The 16,296-nt window shown below is 37.8% G+C and overlaps 1 long non-coding RNA gene across 1 annotated transcript; it reads left to right on the forward strand.

Annotated features, from left to right (window-relative positions):
- Window positions 1-1,692: 1,692 nt before the first annotated feature.
- Window positions 1,693-10,486, forward strand: LOC124161890. The gene is made up of 3 exons (XR_006865420.1): window positions 1,693-2,208; window positions 6,192-6,365; window positions 8,823-10,486. It is a non-coding gene; the product is annotated as an uncharacterized LOC124161890 (long non-coding RNA).
- The last annotated feature ends 5,810 nt before the right edge of the window (window positions 10,487-16,296 follow it).

Here is a 16,296-nt window from a genome sequence, read left to right on the forward strand (position 1 = left end):
CGTTAAATCGCGCTTTGGGAACAAATTACGTATCGCATTCAGTCCATTGTCGATATCCTTTTCACAAAAGTAATTATTACAATTAAAATTTCACAGAGTTATGAGTAAAAAGAAGACGATATTAATCAGAGTGGCTTAATAAAAAAATGTAGGTAGGTATATTCAAAATAATAGTCACTATGGTCACGATAACTTAGTAAAGATGGATATGTAATATTTGCAAATTATCCTCCACTTCAGAGAATTGAAAGTTCATTAAAAATAACACGGATATTCTTCACTTAAATAATAGTTTAGGTACTCACCTCTTCAGCCCAAGAGAGCTTGCCGCGAAGTGAAGTCCAGCGGCAGAGGGAGGGGTGATTTCTGATACACCGTCAGCCACATGACGTAGGCCTGTGACGTCACATTAAATTCGAACCACATTCTATTTAAAACAAAAAGAAACCTAGAAACCACTGTAGAGAGTAGCAGCTAATTTATTCAAAACCGTATCCAATAAAATGAATCAATAATTACGGTGATATTCTATATTATAAATAAAATTATATCGCGCGGAAAACCAACACAACGCTTAGCCAATAAGATTTGTTAATCCGGTGGCGCGAAATATCGTTAACGGCCAATAGTCACAATACATGTGGATCAATATTCCAGAAAGTTCTAGTCATCCACGAAGGTTAGTAGTAACGAATACAGAACACGTCATCGCATTTCGAAAAAGAATACATCAGACTATCGACAGCCTGCATTCAACTGTCGCTTCCGATCCAGCTCCCCTCCTCCCGCTACTTACGAAGAAAGTACACCCCATTCCCACACCAACCGTCATTTCGATAGAATCACATTTTATGAAATTTATAGAATTAATCTTCTGGACTTTTTCATCCGTTTCTTCGTTCGTTGAAGTCACCGTCTCTTTATGTGGAAACGAGGATGGAGAGAAATTACTACAAGCCCTCAACGAAAATACAGAGAAGAATTGCAGTGGTATTGACTGAGGTAAGTAAAAACATTTCATTTCCGTAACCTAAGTGAACAGAGGTGGTAACTCTTATTTTGATTAAATTACGATATTACTTACGCATAAACATGTCATCAACAAAGCTCATCATACTAAAATATTACATCCGATACTGAATAGTGGGAATAGGCAGTGGATAAATACTGTGGAGTTCATGAGCGATAAGAACATTACTAAAACCATTTCGCGATAATTACAAAAGTAAGAAGTATACCTAATTGTGTTCGCATTAGTGCATGAATAGGCTCCAATACACAATTTTACACTACGTACAATGCATTTCATTTCCACTAATGTATCAAGTTTAATTAACGAATCAAATATGTGGTCCTTAAAAGCCACATTGAGCAATAGTATCTTCTATTAAATTCAAGGTTCGTTTTCATCGCTTATGGATAACACCGGCATATACTTCTTCGAATCTACTAGTTATTTCGTTGGTAAAGATTCTATGAAACGTAAATATTCTATTGATTTTCTAACTCTACGCCAGCTTTGTATGTTTTTTTTATATTCTCAAAATAGCTGCCCTCAGTTCAATTGCGGATAAATTTTTACATTACATGCACAAATTATTGCTATCTTGTTAATTGGTCAAGCATAAACGAAAAATTCTATATAGTTCCCAAACAAAAGTTCGGAACAAAGATCACCAACCTTCAAAAGAACGTATGTAATTAAATTCTGTCAGCAATGTGAATCTCATATTTCACTATGCCATAGATATCACTAAAGCTTACTTTGCCTTTTTGCATTAGCTCATTTATAATGGCGTTTGTTAGAAGATGGCAAACCTTTCTTGGCGTCATATGAGTGTTATTAAGCCTGAATAATTGATTGAATTTAATTGATTGTCTTTCATCTGAACATCGAAGAAATAAAATACTCTTGAATGAAATAATTATAACATATTAATGCTCATTTTTTTCTGTTCATTCGCAGATTCGTTTCCCATCTCAACCCATACCCGGCTGGAGTAACCTGGTCCCGTCATCATTATACAAGAGGGATTGCTTAGCAGTTCATTACGGGTACTACTGGAGTATCTATAACCTACTGAAGACATAATTTACCTGCGGTTAAAGGAAGGTTAGAGGAAGACATGAGTAGCGCCTGATGGATTTGATTTATTTCCGTGAAGGAAGTTCGAAATTCATGGTCATCATCGACGATGCTCACTAGAGGTTAGTGATATGTTTACCGTTTCATCATGAGAATCCAATTTGTCATGTCTACAATTACACATAGTTAATTCAGTTGCCTTTATTAGTCGATAATCCTATGGGAGGTTCTGAGGTTATATCCATATTATCTAAAAGAGTCCGTTAGTGATCAGCAAAGCCCCATTTTAAATATTATAATGGTTCATGCCGCAATAAAATGCTGTCTAGAAATAATTGATTTAATTTCAGATTCAGCAGTCGCCAAGTTCATTCACTGATAACCTCCACTATAAGGAATTTGAATTTCTAACTGTGACAAAAAAATCTTGGATTTTAACTGATTCATGAACGAGTTATAACATACATACAGAGCCTATTTTTCCTAGTCTGAGTGAAGCTATCCCAGATTTAAACGATCGCAGGTGTCATGGTCCCTAATTGTACCATTGGGAGTCAAAACGGAGAAAGACGCGGTCAAATAGGGTCCTGCCCCTCGCGATCACGGCTTCACGAAAGTTTGCACGTCCATGTCACGTCAGCAGTGAAGTTAGGAAGATGGGAATAAGCTTATCTACTTTCCTCAACCAAACACGTTTTCCTCTCAAACCCGCTTTTCCCATTTGGTGGTATAATTGCTCTCATCTATCTCACAATGTTTACGCCCAATGTATACATCCTCGAGAGTCTGGTCTACACGTAACTTGCGCTTTCATAATGGAGTTTAAAATGTAAGGAATGACGCATGTGAACTAAAACGTACGGGGTGTAACGTTCACTATTAGGACGTACAATTTTTAAGATGTATCCAAGCAGTCAAATCAAGCAGTAGTGGTACGTCCTTCTAAGTCATGCCATAAGGGAGAGAGGTTTTTAAAAACATATTTATCAAAACCTTTTATGTATCGTTTTTTTTTTAGACTGTGAAATAAATGTTATATATTTCTACGAAGTTTCCACATGTTACCGTGAAGAATACTCATTTTGATAATTGGTAGCAATGTCAAACGGTAATAAAAGTGCAATAATTGCATGTAATGCATATTTCACTGGTCTGAATATCGTATTTATATTTAATCCTGTTATATTACAAAAAGAAACACAACAACCAACCATCAAGGAAAATTGCACATTTTCTAAAAGACATCATGTGGTGTCAATGAGTTTTCCGTTTCAACAGAAAAATAAGGCTCTAAAATTAGTTTATAAAAATAATTTTCTGCAAAAATGTAAAAGCTTCATATTGAATCATGCTGCAAGAGGAGAAGACTCCCTACCTTTTATTTGCTGCTGGTCCCATCGGCGGAGGAGATCAGCTTTATCACAGCGACTCCCCAAAACAATTATATTCACCAACACTTCACTTTGAACACTGAACTAACAATGAATCATTTGATGAGCCCCTTCACACTTCCACTATACTGGATTAGCACTTGATTCTGCCGTTGAGTAACACAACAGGGAGCTTCAAATTACTTCCACGAGAGATGAGTAAACGATTAACGTATGATAATCCTCCAAGGATAGAAGCAAAGGCTTTAGGAGATCGTTGATAGCTTCATTTTTTGGCTTGTGCTTTCATTCAATGGATTGATTGAATCATTCACTCCAACTTTCGTAAACTGTAAAAAAGCAAGGAAAATCCCTTAAACTATAGCACAGAAATTTGTATTGATGACACTTTACCAACCTTCATTCATATGTCAAGAGGGGAATGTGACATTGGAAATGCATGCCACGCATACCGTTTTAAGCCATTCTGAAAGGCTTGGTTTCATGATACTGTAACTACTACAAGTTCATGTCAAGTTTTGAAAAGTTTTCATCGAATAAAACATATGCGAAGATTTGTGACAAGTTCATGTATTCATAAATTAACTTGTACGTGGTTATGTATAGCGTATGAAGAACTTGCTGCTAGAGCCAGATTTTGATAATAATTACGAATTATGAAAAGTCTAAACCAAGAATGCCAGTACTGTAACTCCATTAATTTTAAACAATTCCTATTGCCTTCTGCCGCAAAAGTAATGAAAATTATGATTAAAAATGCACAAAAATCATGGAATAATAGAGCATTTATGATCAAAGGACTTACCAGTACTCTTCAGTGAAGGATAATCCGCCTCTCAACACTAACCGAACTACTGTGAGACTAGTACTTCAGTTCGACAGTGGGAGGACTAAGGGGAAATCCCTACTTACACCCCAGAGGTAATGAAGGGCGGGGAATTGCATCAGGATATGAGGGGAGGTTGCGAGGAACGAATAGCCCAACGAAGAGTCTAAACTGTTGGCCTTGATTTTGAGACCGAGTGCATATCACGAAGGCGGTTTTGTTTACGCGTCGTTGGGACGAGGAGGTGGTTTGGGGGGAGGTACTGAAAGGGGGGAAGGGACTACTCAGGGAGCCAGAAAAAGACCCAATACATTCCTCTCGTATAATCACGTACTACGTGTTATACCAATAAAGGCTTGCTATAGGGCAAATAGTTGCAGAGTTAGGTGTTTTTTTTAATTTCACTGCGTTAAGGTAATTTATTTGAAAGTACGAGTTGACAAGTGAATTCAGGAACCTAATTGCAACACGCTCTATTTTCTGTGCATTCGCCTGCACACTATGGGTGGTTTCACGGTGCATTCCCAAGTTTACACATTTCCGTTCTCGTGTTGATATCGCAGCAGTGAAATCTTTAAATGCTTCCTATTGCACTGGATCGTTGTCAGGACGATGTGTTTTTGTGGGGAGGGGTGGGCGCAACCCGGGAGGACAGGGGGTTGGAACCCTCCTCTGGAAGAATGTGAACATATTTACCCCCAGAAAAGATATTTTATGCTATTTCGGCACTTAAAATTAAACAATTGATGGATCGTCTAAAATCTATTTAGAGAAATCATATCGATGGGTTAGAATAAATTTGTTCTACAGGGGAATATTTTACTGCTAAAATTAATTGGTTGGGGGGACGCGCGTGACCCCTGTTTACTCCCCCCCTTCTTACACCACTGCTGTTGCCAATCATAAACACCAAGGAGGATTTCTAAATCATTATGCACGAAAGGAAAATGTGATAATCGTTTTTTATGATAAATTATTGTGCGATTATAATTCAATTATTTAAAGGTTTAACTCAACTATCCGGAACAGGCTTAGAAGCCTAATCCTTGAAGGAAGAAGAAGAACTCAACTATAATGTACAATGTGCTATCTCCCATCCGAAGGTCAATAAACTTCAGTAAAATAAACTGAAATGAGAACTCCAATACATTACGTACCGTTTACTAACACCACATACTATTTAATGTTGCTGAATTATCTTTATATTCGAGTGGGAGTCGGAGCGATGGCGGTGGGTGACGAGGTTTGTAGTCGTCTGATCCCCCGACAAACCAACCACTTCAAGTAAACAAAGACGGTTCGCAATAAAATGACTCTGTGGCTTGTATTATGCACAACCGAGTACCGAATTCTAGCCACAGTTGATACAATTTTTTTGTCATTTAACTGCATAAAGGTCACAGAATGTCAATGCTTAAGTCATTCGAGTTTCGTATTTATCACACACTCGGCGCGAGAGAGATTCAATTGATGTGATTTTGCTAATTAGACTGTTACTCACATTAAACCGACAAATTCTGCTTGTAATTGACTTAGGGTGTGGAACGGAGGGCGCGCCGTTGCCTCCGGGTGCAGTAACTACCTGTTTGTACGACGATTTTATTGATTCGTCGGAGAAGAAAAAATTACAGCTACTTTACTAGATAATATTAAATTTGTTATAAGATTTATTAGAAGAAATTAAAAGATACTGTTAAATTTGGCATGCTGCTTATCTTTTTGGAAGGGAAATGTGTCCAAAAGTCCGATTGACTAGTTCTGCACTGACTATTCTATTTTTCTGCGTGGAAATCTTTTTCTGCAATGCGGAAGCTTTAGATGTTTCCCCATTTTTTCACACAGGAGTGAATGGCCCTTTATCGCTTGTTCTGCTCTCTCCCTTCCCCAGACACTGCATCCGAGTCAATGATCACCAGAGGGGATGTGCTACGGCGTCCCACTCTCCCGATGTCCAACCAAGAGCACATCGGTGGACAAAGTCCTGGACGGTGCGGCTCGGGGACAGCACAAAGGCGGTGCACTCCAGGAATCAGCAGGTGACGGACATTGAATGAGCGGACGGGTGAGGAAATAACGTTCTTCTCAACAAATTCTTATCTCAAATAGTCTTCTCTGATGCCCATACCATCTGAGCTCTCCCGAATTAACAATAAAAAAATTAGAGTAACTTACTTTCATATATTTGAAGTAATATTTCATTTTTAAGTCTTCAACATACATCAAGCCATTTAAAAATCTCTTGTAACGTATCTTGGTCGAAAATAAATTAATGCGACGTTCACATTGTCGTCGAAGATTAATTCTGTCATGTTTCTGAAATAATATTTCTTCGCCACTCTGGGGAAAATGACATGAAAAACGATTATGAAATTCGTCCGTCAGGCACCACGCATTTGTCTCCCATTACTTCCATGAGCAGCATCCCGACTACCTTCTCCTCTTAAATTTATTTAAAAAAAGATACCTCATGTAGAAGGCCTCGCCTCCCTTCCACACTTTCTTGACAATCGACCTGCACTTCAGGTACCTCAGATACTGACTTTTTAGTCGATCTCTCTCACCTAATTCTCACTAAAAATGCCTTCTTCCTAAACGATAAAAATTATCTGCAGATCAAAGGCTGCGCCATGGGAAGTAGATTTAACTCTTCATACGTATGTTTCTTTCTTGGTCTCCTTGAAGAATCCTTCTTATCTTCCTACCCACTTCACCCCTCACTTGGGCTTTGCTATATAGATGATATTTTCCCTCTCTGGTCTCGTTAAGAAGACTCACTGAGCTCTTTCATTTCGGCACTCAATGATTTCTCCGAACTATCCTTTACCTCTCACCACTCCCTCTCCCGAATAACATTTCTCGACGTTACCATTTCCCTATAAATTAAACATTTCATCACTTCAGTCCACATTAAACCTACTAACAAACAACAATACCCACACTTCAACAGCTGTCACCCCTCACATACTAAACAATCCCTTCCTTACTCTCCTCTTTCAGTAAGAGGCCACAGAATTTGCAATAACCCCGAATCCTTGGATATTTTTCTTAATAATCTTAACCACTCTCCTCTTCGTAGAGGATATCCTGATAATCTTCTTTGTAAGAAAATCCTGCACAATACCTATAAGCCCAAAATTCATACAAATATTCAATCCACACATCTCTCCCTTTCCACCACATACTTCCGTGGCGTGCAGGCTTTGAACGGAATCATCAGAAGCCTTTTTCCGATTCTTTCCAACAATGTCACTACTGAAAAAAATCTTCTCTAGCTGTCCATCCTTCCGTCGGCCACCAAATCTGTCTTCCATTCTCAAAACGACTAAACCACTCTCAAGGTTCACTACCCAAACTAGCACTTCACCTATCCCTTGCCGACGACCCCGGTGCAAAACCTGTGCGATCCTCATTACCCAGTCACTTCCTTACAAATGTTTTACTTTTCCGCTTCCCTCCACTCCGTCCCCCACTTGCGCAACTAGCAATGTATTTTATATCCTCTTGTGCAATTCCTGCCCCGCATTCTGCCACCACTAATCTAACCACCACTTCGCTCAACCTCCGGGTTAACAACCATCGAGTTTCTTGCAATTCTACTTCCCCATCTGCTTCGCTTCCTGTCCCTACCCACGCCTTTTCCCACATTTTGAATGTTGATGATTGTATCCACATAGGAATACTTGCCTCCCTCCCACCCTCCGCCTCATCGCCAGAATTGAAAACTTTGGAACAATGATGCATATGGCTACACCAGCAAGCTTTCAACCCGTCTGGTCTTAACAGGGCCCACTCCTCTTGATAGCCCTCTCCTCTTTCCCCTCCCCCATTCCCCACCCTCTCCCTACCACCTTCTCATCCTAATCTCCTCAGCCTCTGGTCATCCTCTCTCCTCCTCCTCAGTCCCTACTCGTCTCCTTCCACACGAAGACCGCAACGGTAGAAAATTCGAAACTTTACGTGTTCTTTTATTTCCGTTCAAGTTTTTTTGTGGCCTCTCTTCGCATTTACAGAAGCTTATTTCTCTCACTTTGTCGTCGCACTTTCCTAGTATTCTTTTAACAAAATCTTATTCAAAATTACCTGTTATTTCCCGAATATGTTTATTCCAAGATAGAAACTTACTTATGATTACTCACTGATTAATGGCTTAATTAGCTGAAGAACTCGACCGGAAATCGGGGAATCCAGGTTCGATGCTCTGTCAAGGGGAATGATTTTTTCTCTGGGAATTTTTCACACGAAGCAATTCTCATGATTCAATAGTCTAATAAACGTTGAATTCCTTTCTGAAAATCGGAACGTAAGCATAGAACAATATCTTTACCGATTAAAATTTCTAAGTAGACTGATGGAAACTCTTCTCCACCAATTAAATTATATATATATACTGTAAATAGTTATATATATTATAACTATAATGGCATCAGCATTCCTGGCTAAGCTAAACAAAAGTACGAGTTTTTCAAGCATAAAAAAGTGTTATAATGTTGTATCTTAATTCCTTTTTATGAAAATACAGCACCACCATTACGATGGCTGCGCCAGCAACGCAAAGGACACCGAGACAGCATCGCAAGACAACACACAGCAGCGGGCGCTCTACATCATCTATTCAACGATTCTAACACGGCGGTCTATTTGAAGAGATTCCGCCCGTTGCCCATACGTCTCGAAGGAATGTCAGATCTCAAGCCATCACGGAAGGAGATAGTTTCAGATGATTTTGATAACACTCAGCCCACTAAATAGTTATAATTAAATGTATTAATTAATAAGAATTTAATGGCAAGTCTTGGGGAAGAATCTCTCTAAAGATGACCTTTCTATACGTATGTATGTATAAACTTTTAAAATGGGATACGGTGTTCAAGGTTCAATATTGGGGCCAATTCATTTCCTAACAGTATGCAGAAATGATATATTGTTTGCTGTTATACATTGTAATAATTTATGTTGACGTTATCATTAGTACGGTTAACATTTGAAACGCAGCCATCAGAGGCACCTATTCGTTTAAAGCAGATTACATGTATTTTATCAAGAAAATAATGAAATTATTAATAAAGATGACGATCCAGCCTCGATGAGCAGCAAGAGTGAAGAGGAAAAGAAGATAAAATTGCACAATCACGGTGGTATCTATGGTAGTGATATTAGCTGACATACCATCCGACAGAGGGAGTGCTGTGCTTCAAAAGTCCTCCTCACAGTACTCTACTCAGAGGAATCTTTGAAAAATCTTCGCCTCCACCGGTATTTGAATCCGCACCCATTGGTTGACAAATCAACACCACAGCCATTACAACAACCAGATCCCAGAGTGCTAGCATGAGAATAGGAAAAAATAATAAACCTACTCTGTGTCCTTGTGTAACTTTTTTACACCATATGGATAGGTATCGTATTATTATTAAACTAGTCTGCTATTAATGTAGGTAAGCATGAAATATTTACTAAGTACTCAAACATTCTCCCGTACCTTAATATACTTCCATTTTCAATTCACAGTAACTATAACTAAAATTTTATATCCCTCCTTTAACCTCATCGTTTACTCAACATTCCACCCTTTTCCACAGTTTTCAACATCCCCTTCAATATTCACTCCATCTCACACCCCTCACTCACCCCATCCACACTTCATGCCACCTCTTCCTCCTTCACTACAAAGACTCGTGATTTAGGAATCAATAAAAGATTAAATGTTGATAGGGAGGTACGCAAAAGAGGAAGTTTTAAGAAAACCAAAGAGAAGGACTTGGACAGGAGGAGGTGGAGACAACGGTGGTGTGTGGAACCCCCAAGTGGTCAGAAAACCAGTTGACGAGGAAGGGAGATTAGGCTAAGTCTATGGATGAAGTACAGTCAGATGAGCATATGTTGGAATTTGTACAAAAATTATATTACCTTATTTCTCAATGGAACATTATAAATTGCTTAAAAACGAGTTTGAGACGCATTGCAAAACTATACCTGTACATAAAAATGTAATTATCACCTTATGACCCAAATTACTGGTCCCAGAATCGCAAAATTAGTTTTTGATAACGTAACATTTGGACGGTGAATGCACGCATTGGCAAAGAATAATTTTGCGGCTGTTTAAAATTTGAACTCCTTTTTTTTTTAAAGAAGCTCTTATCACATTATTCTATTGTTAAAAATCAATTTCATAATGAACACAAAGAGATCATGTTAAAAATCTTTAAATTATGCAATAATTTGCTATTTGACGTGATTATATTTTAAGATTTCTTTTTCCCAGGAAGCTTCGCTTTGAATTTAAGCCTTATCACATTTTATTTAAATAAGGGCCCCAGCGAACTGGCAACTTTAACTACCGGCGACTAAACAATTTACTCACTCAATAGTTCGCTACCGCGCACTGGCGATGAAATGGTTGCCTCTTTGCTCAGTTTACAATGGATCTCGTGGAAGCTAGTTGTGTTGTTGCGCTCATTCTGAGACAGCGAAAAAATAAGCAAAGGAAAAAAAGGTTTTGGGTACAGTATTTGTCCTTGTGGACTATCCTCTTTTTAGAGTAATTTACATAAACTATACTGCATGTAAAATTGGTAGGAGAAGTTCATAGAACTTTCGTTTAATCTAAAATTTTGTTGCCTTTAATTCCAATTAATTAAATGATCACAAATTCAAACACCTAAATATTATAGATATCTAACTTAAATTAAATAAATCTAGTTTACATAGGTAGCAGAAATGATCATCAACAGCTTTAATCGCAAATTGGGCACCAGTGAAGCTTTAAGAATGGTGGAGTGGCTATTTAACATGGGACCAGATATCAGGGAAGAGATATATCCATCTACTTATACATGGAAAGGAGACCTAACTATTGAGAAGAGCCTACGTTGGATAGAGAAACACATGGGGAGGAAACTCAAGAAAATACAATATGACGCGAGCTAGGAAGGATTGGGATGCAGTCAGTGGCGTAAATATGGTGGGGAGGGGAGTGATACATCCCCCCATACCATTAGAGGAATATAAAAGATATTTTAAAAAAGTGCCTAATATTGAAATATAATAACTGTATCTGCTTAAATTTAAATTTTTAGCGCCAAAATGCTCTAAAATGTATATCGAGGCTTGTCATTTTTCAAAACCCTTCCCAAAATGTGCTCCGAACAAGTGCCGTGAAGCAACTGAAAAGTTGAGAGTGCGCGGGGTTGGGCAAAAACCCACGCGACCTATTCCTTCCGGCAACAGTTTAATCACCCTCTGAATAGGTCCGGACGCAATTATTTAGTTGCCGCAACTAAAAAGTCGCCAGTGCGCGGGACCGCAGTCAATACCCTGTGTTTCATTTGAACTTCCATAAAGCAACTAAATAGTTGCTTTGAAAATGTTGCCAGTGCGCGGGGGCCTTAAATCATATAACCATGACAATAAAGCATGGTCGCCCTTTAAAACTAGATTTCGAGCTAATCCGAGGATATCCCCGTGCACTAAACCAAAAATCTATGGTAAAAGTTTCACAACAGTAATTTATTTCATCTATATTGCTTTTATTTTCCAAATAAAATATTTTCTCTACGTCAAAAATTAATTGAATTTACTCATATGAAAAACAATTACTTCTTATATAATGCCCTGATTTGCTTTGCCATGTGGATAATTATTTACACAAATTGTAAACAATTTATTTAATGCGCAAAAACTTAGCAGGCCTATATGATATTGTAATAAATCAATTAATACGTTAAAATTGAATGTCTCTTAGCTATAGATTTGTGCAATTGATCTATGATGGTAATTTTTCTTTAAATAACCTACCTTATATTCCATGACCTAGTTCTAATGTTGCACAACCGATGAATTCATTGAATATAAACGTAAAAAAACTTGACAGTGTATCAATTTGTCCCTGGGGTACCTATCTTCCGTTTCAAGCTATGCCGCATGCGCAAAGGCCGAAGTTTGCTCTTTCACGCCCATCCGATCTTTATGACGAGTTACGGTGTTACGGCTCTCGGAAATGAAAAGGAGTACGGGACCAAACGTGGAAGCTAAGCGGGAGAGACTCGGGGGGGACGGCGACAGGACGAGTGCCATTGGTCAGTTTATTTTGACCGTTGGTCAGTTTTATGGTTTAAAATTCCCAACCCACCCTCCCTCCACCCCACCTTCTCAAATGTTTGCGAGTGTGCAATTTTGTATTTACATATATTGGTATGGTTAATTTCTTGGTTTAGTCTTGATAATGCTGCAGTGCAGCGAAACATGTCGACTGTAGTTTAATAAATTTTTATGTGAAAAGTGCAAAGTACTTCACTTCATATCTCATATAGGATCTCCACAAAGTATCTGCCTCATCCAACAAATTCATTCCCTTCCATTAACGCACATGGAATAAACGCACTCAGTTACAGACACACACTTTCGAAAGACATGAAAGGTTAAGTCCAAATATCCAAAGTCTAAAGAGAAGACAAACCTCGCCGCGGATCGCGAAAAAGAAAAGCACTCCAACAGCCAAACTTGTTCGTGGACATGAGTTTCCTCAACGCATTGCATCCGCTAGGGCTTTTGCTCCTGGAGTTTGACTCCCATTTCGCATTCGTCGGCTCTTGGTGGCATTAAGACAAAGGATGCAATTTACCCTGACGAGTGTTGTCCCTCCAAGTTTCTACCGACCCGGCCCCACCAGTAAAATGGGACCCGCGGGTGACTACACATTATTGACAACGATAGTTGGTTCTGATTCATTGGTCAAGAGGTCTAAACCACCTTGGCTGAAAAATATTTCGGATTTAAAAACTTCAAAAAGGAAAAAATGAAATTCTACACACTTACATACATGTTTCATTGAGCAAAACAATCGATTCAGACGTATAATTCTCCGAAGAAAATCATCCTGTAAATGACAAAATGTGAAGGCTACGAAAGCCACATAGCTCAAAGTTGGGTAGGCGGTTCATAGGATTAAAAAAATTAGAAATAAAAGAAAAAATTCGGGAGAAAAAACCAGAGTGAAAAGAAATTGCGATAAAAGCACCTCAAAAAACAAAAAATGTGCCGTGCTGAGAGGTGATTAATGAAGTAAGAAAATTAATTCGAATGGGAAATCTTTCGCGCGAAAAAAAAAACTGGAAAAAACGAAAAGGGAAATAAAAACACTGAGATGAGTGATGAGTGATGATAAGTATAGTGATTCGATAAGAAAAAAATTACTCCTGATAATAAATTCAAGGTATAGCTTTTGAAAGTGGTGCATTGTGTAGGAAAATCAATTCCGATGGAAAATATTTCCAACGAAGCGTAGCTCGAAATTAAAAATAAATCGCAGAGATGAATATTTACAATAGGGTGGTTTCCTATTATTTTTTCATTGCCTAAATGGAAAGATTATTACCCCTAGAGTACGTATTTCACCCTTTTTGATTTTTAAATGATGATATCTATTTTTCGCGATTAAATGAAAAGTGAAAATTTTCAAGCGTGGGACGGCCAAGTATGAATGCTGGGAAAAGACCGTGTGACGTCATTCTGGTTCCCGCTGCCGCCGTGGGAGGTGACATTGGGGCAAGCAGAGTACCCTGCTAGCAGGTAGCGCTTAAATGAGGGCTATTAATACCGTATCAAGCAAAGGAAACTTTCCGAACATAGGCAGTTTTAATGGGTAATTATTAAGAGGTGTTTCCCTGAAGTCTGTGCCTCATGCATGCATTGGTAATCTCAGACGATGTAAAACTCGAATCTACTCCTATAGAAACTAGGTCCCTGTGACGTCACATGGAGTGGCATCGCATGGGCGCCAATCTGGCCTTTTTCAAATGCAGTTAAAATTGACCATTGCCATTCGTCTAAACCGGTATTTCTAATACCAAATAATTTGTATATTATGAATACACTAATGGTGGGTAACGAATCGCAATAAATACCTTTCATTTTCTTTGATGAATGGAACTACCCCATTGTCACGAAAAAATAGATTGCACATCACCTCGAAAAGAATGGTTCAAAAATAGTAATAATGGAATTAATTCTTCTTTTGCTCCATAATTAACTATAGACATAGTATTAATGTAAATAATGATCTTATTAATTTCAATTTTATACACGTCGTGGTTGTCTCTTTGATTGATTCATCTTATCCTGTAACTAATCAACAACACTTGGCCCTTGGCAACCCTTTCGCTCATTTCTTTTAATTTAAATTAGCAATTGGTTAATTCATTAACTTCAACAAATAATAATCAATAGTGATTGTATGAGGTTCAGGAGTATATTTCATTTCTTTTGTCTTTTTATCAAACAAACTGATTTTTTTCCACCCATGGACCACTTTTCCAAGTGATTTTTTTTTGCCTTTGTTAATTTTTATTTTTTTTTAATCTTAAATATTTTCCAGTCAAGTCGTTTTCCAACACTATTCCACCTCTTGTAAGTGTATATCATCCCCACTTTTTATTTCGAAAGTTTTTTTTTCCAATGGAGGTACTAAATAAATGTGAAATATGTGCTGAAGAAGAGGAAATCTCTGCCATTTCTCCACACTACCTCCCTTTCGTAATTAGAAAAGTGACCAAATTTTTTTCCGACACATAAGTCCCATTATTCAATTAAACTAATGATTTATTTTTACATTTTAAAAAGAACTCGAGCCTAAATTCTCCATTCCTGCTGGGAAATTTTCACATAAAAATTATTTTGCATCATTTAAACCCACCATTAGTATTTTAGTTAAAACGCAATACAGTGGAACCTCGTTAAAGCGAGTACAGGCTATAGCGACACTCCCGCTATTACGAGAGATAGCCGATGCACCGTCAATTGACCCTATAATAAGCGTGTTAAAAAATTCGTTTTTACGAGACCCTTTCGACGTCGGCTCTCGCCATAGCGAGGGTTTCACCGCCGGAAGACTTTCATCAAGACTCCTTAACCTCTGTAACTGCTAGCGATCTGTTAGAAATGAAGTTAATGGAGTGCTCAGTCTCAAATTTATGTGGTAAACTGTCGTTTGAAAAATATAATGATTGACGAAACAATGCTTTGCATGATTTTTATTCAGTGCGGTGCTTATAAATTGTTTGAATAGTTAGTCGTTATTTGAGTAAGGAAATTTAGTGATGCAAAAAAACATCGCCTTTCGTCTGGATTTATGCTTACGTTTATCGGATAGATATTTATCTGTCGCCGCATCACTCCTGCTCCTGTATATCTGTTCGCAACAGGTATATTGGCTATTATTTGCTCCACCTCCGGTAAAGCGACAATTCGCTATAGCGAGTGTTTATTAGTGCACCGTGGGGTGTCGTTATATCGAGGTTGCACTGTAGTCATTTCATTCAGTATTTAAGTTAAACGTAGTGTTCATCTCTTTTCCTCCATTGAAGCTTGTTAGTTCTTATGTAGTTTCCGGATTTCAGTCGAAAAACATTGAACAAAGTCCACTTTTTTTACCTACTACATACACACTTTCAAAGTTGAGGCAAAAATATTATAATGTTGATTATTATTTCTTGAGGGTCCCTTTTTTATTTAAAAATCATGTTAAGCTAATTTATGAAACATTATTAATACAATATATTAATACAATTGTATGATTATTAAGAATAGATTGAAAATATTCTGGCAATTTAGGTTGTAATCATCTCTCCCAATATCTTATTGTAAACGGGAGTGTCTGGCCAATCGAAGCAGAATAATACACAAAGCATAATTCATCCGTTTTTCAGGGAATTATTACAAAATTCACGGTTAATATTACGTGATTACTGCGATACATAAGAATTTTAAAACACCAAAAATTACTTCCACACTTATAAATAATATTACATTTATGTATTTGCAAGGACAAGGAATAGGCTAGTTAGCACACACTGTGTTTAAAATTTGAATTCATTAACCTGTCAACGCCCACGGGTGCCATATGGCACCCAGTGCAGTGCTGAGCCAATACTCCTGCAATGCATTTAATATGTGAATTTTAGTGTACATTTTTGTGCACATACTTAGTAGAAGGT

The sequence above is a fragment of the Ischnura elegans genome, chromosome 7 (genome assembly GCF_921293095.1).
Source record: "Ischnura elegans chromosome 7, ioIscEleg1.1, whole genome shotgun sequence".
In the NCBI taxonomy this organism is placed as follows: domain Eukaryota; kingdom Metazoa; phylum Arthropoda; class Insecta; order Odonata; family Coenagrionidae; genus Ischnura; species Ischnura elegans.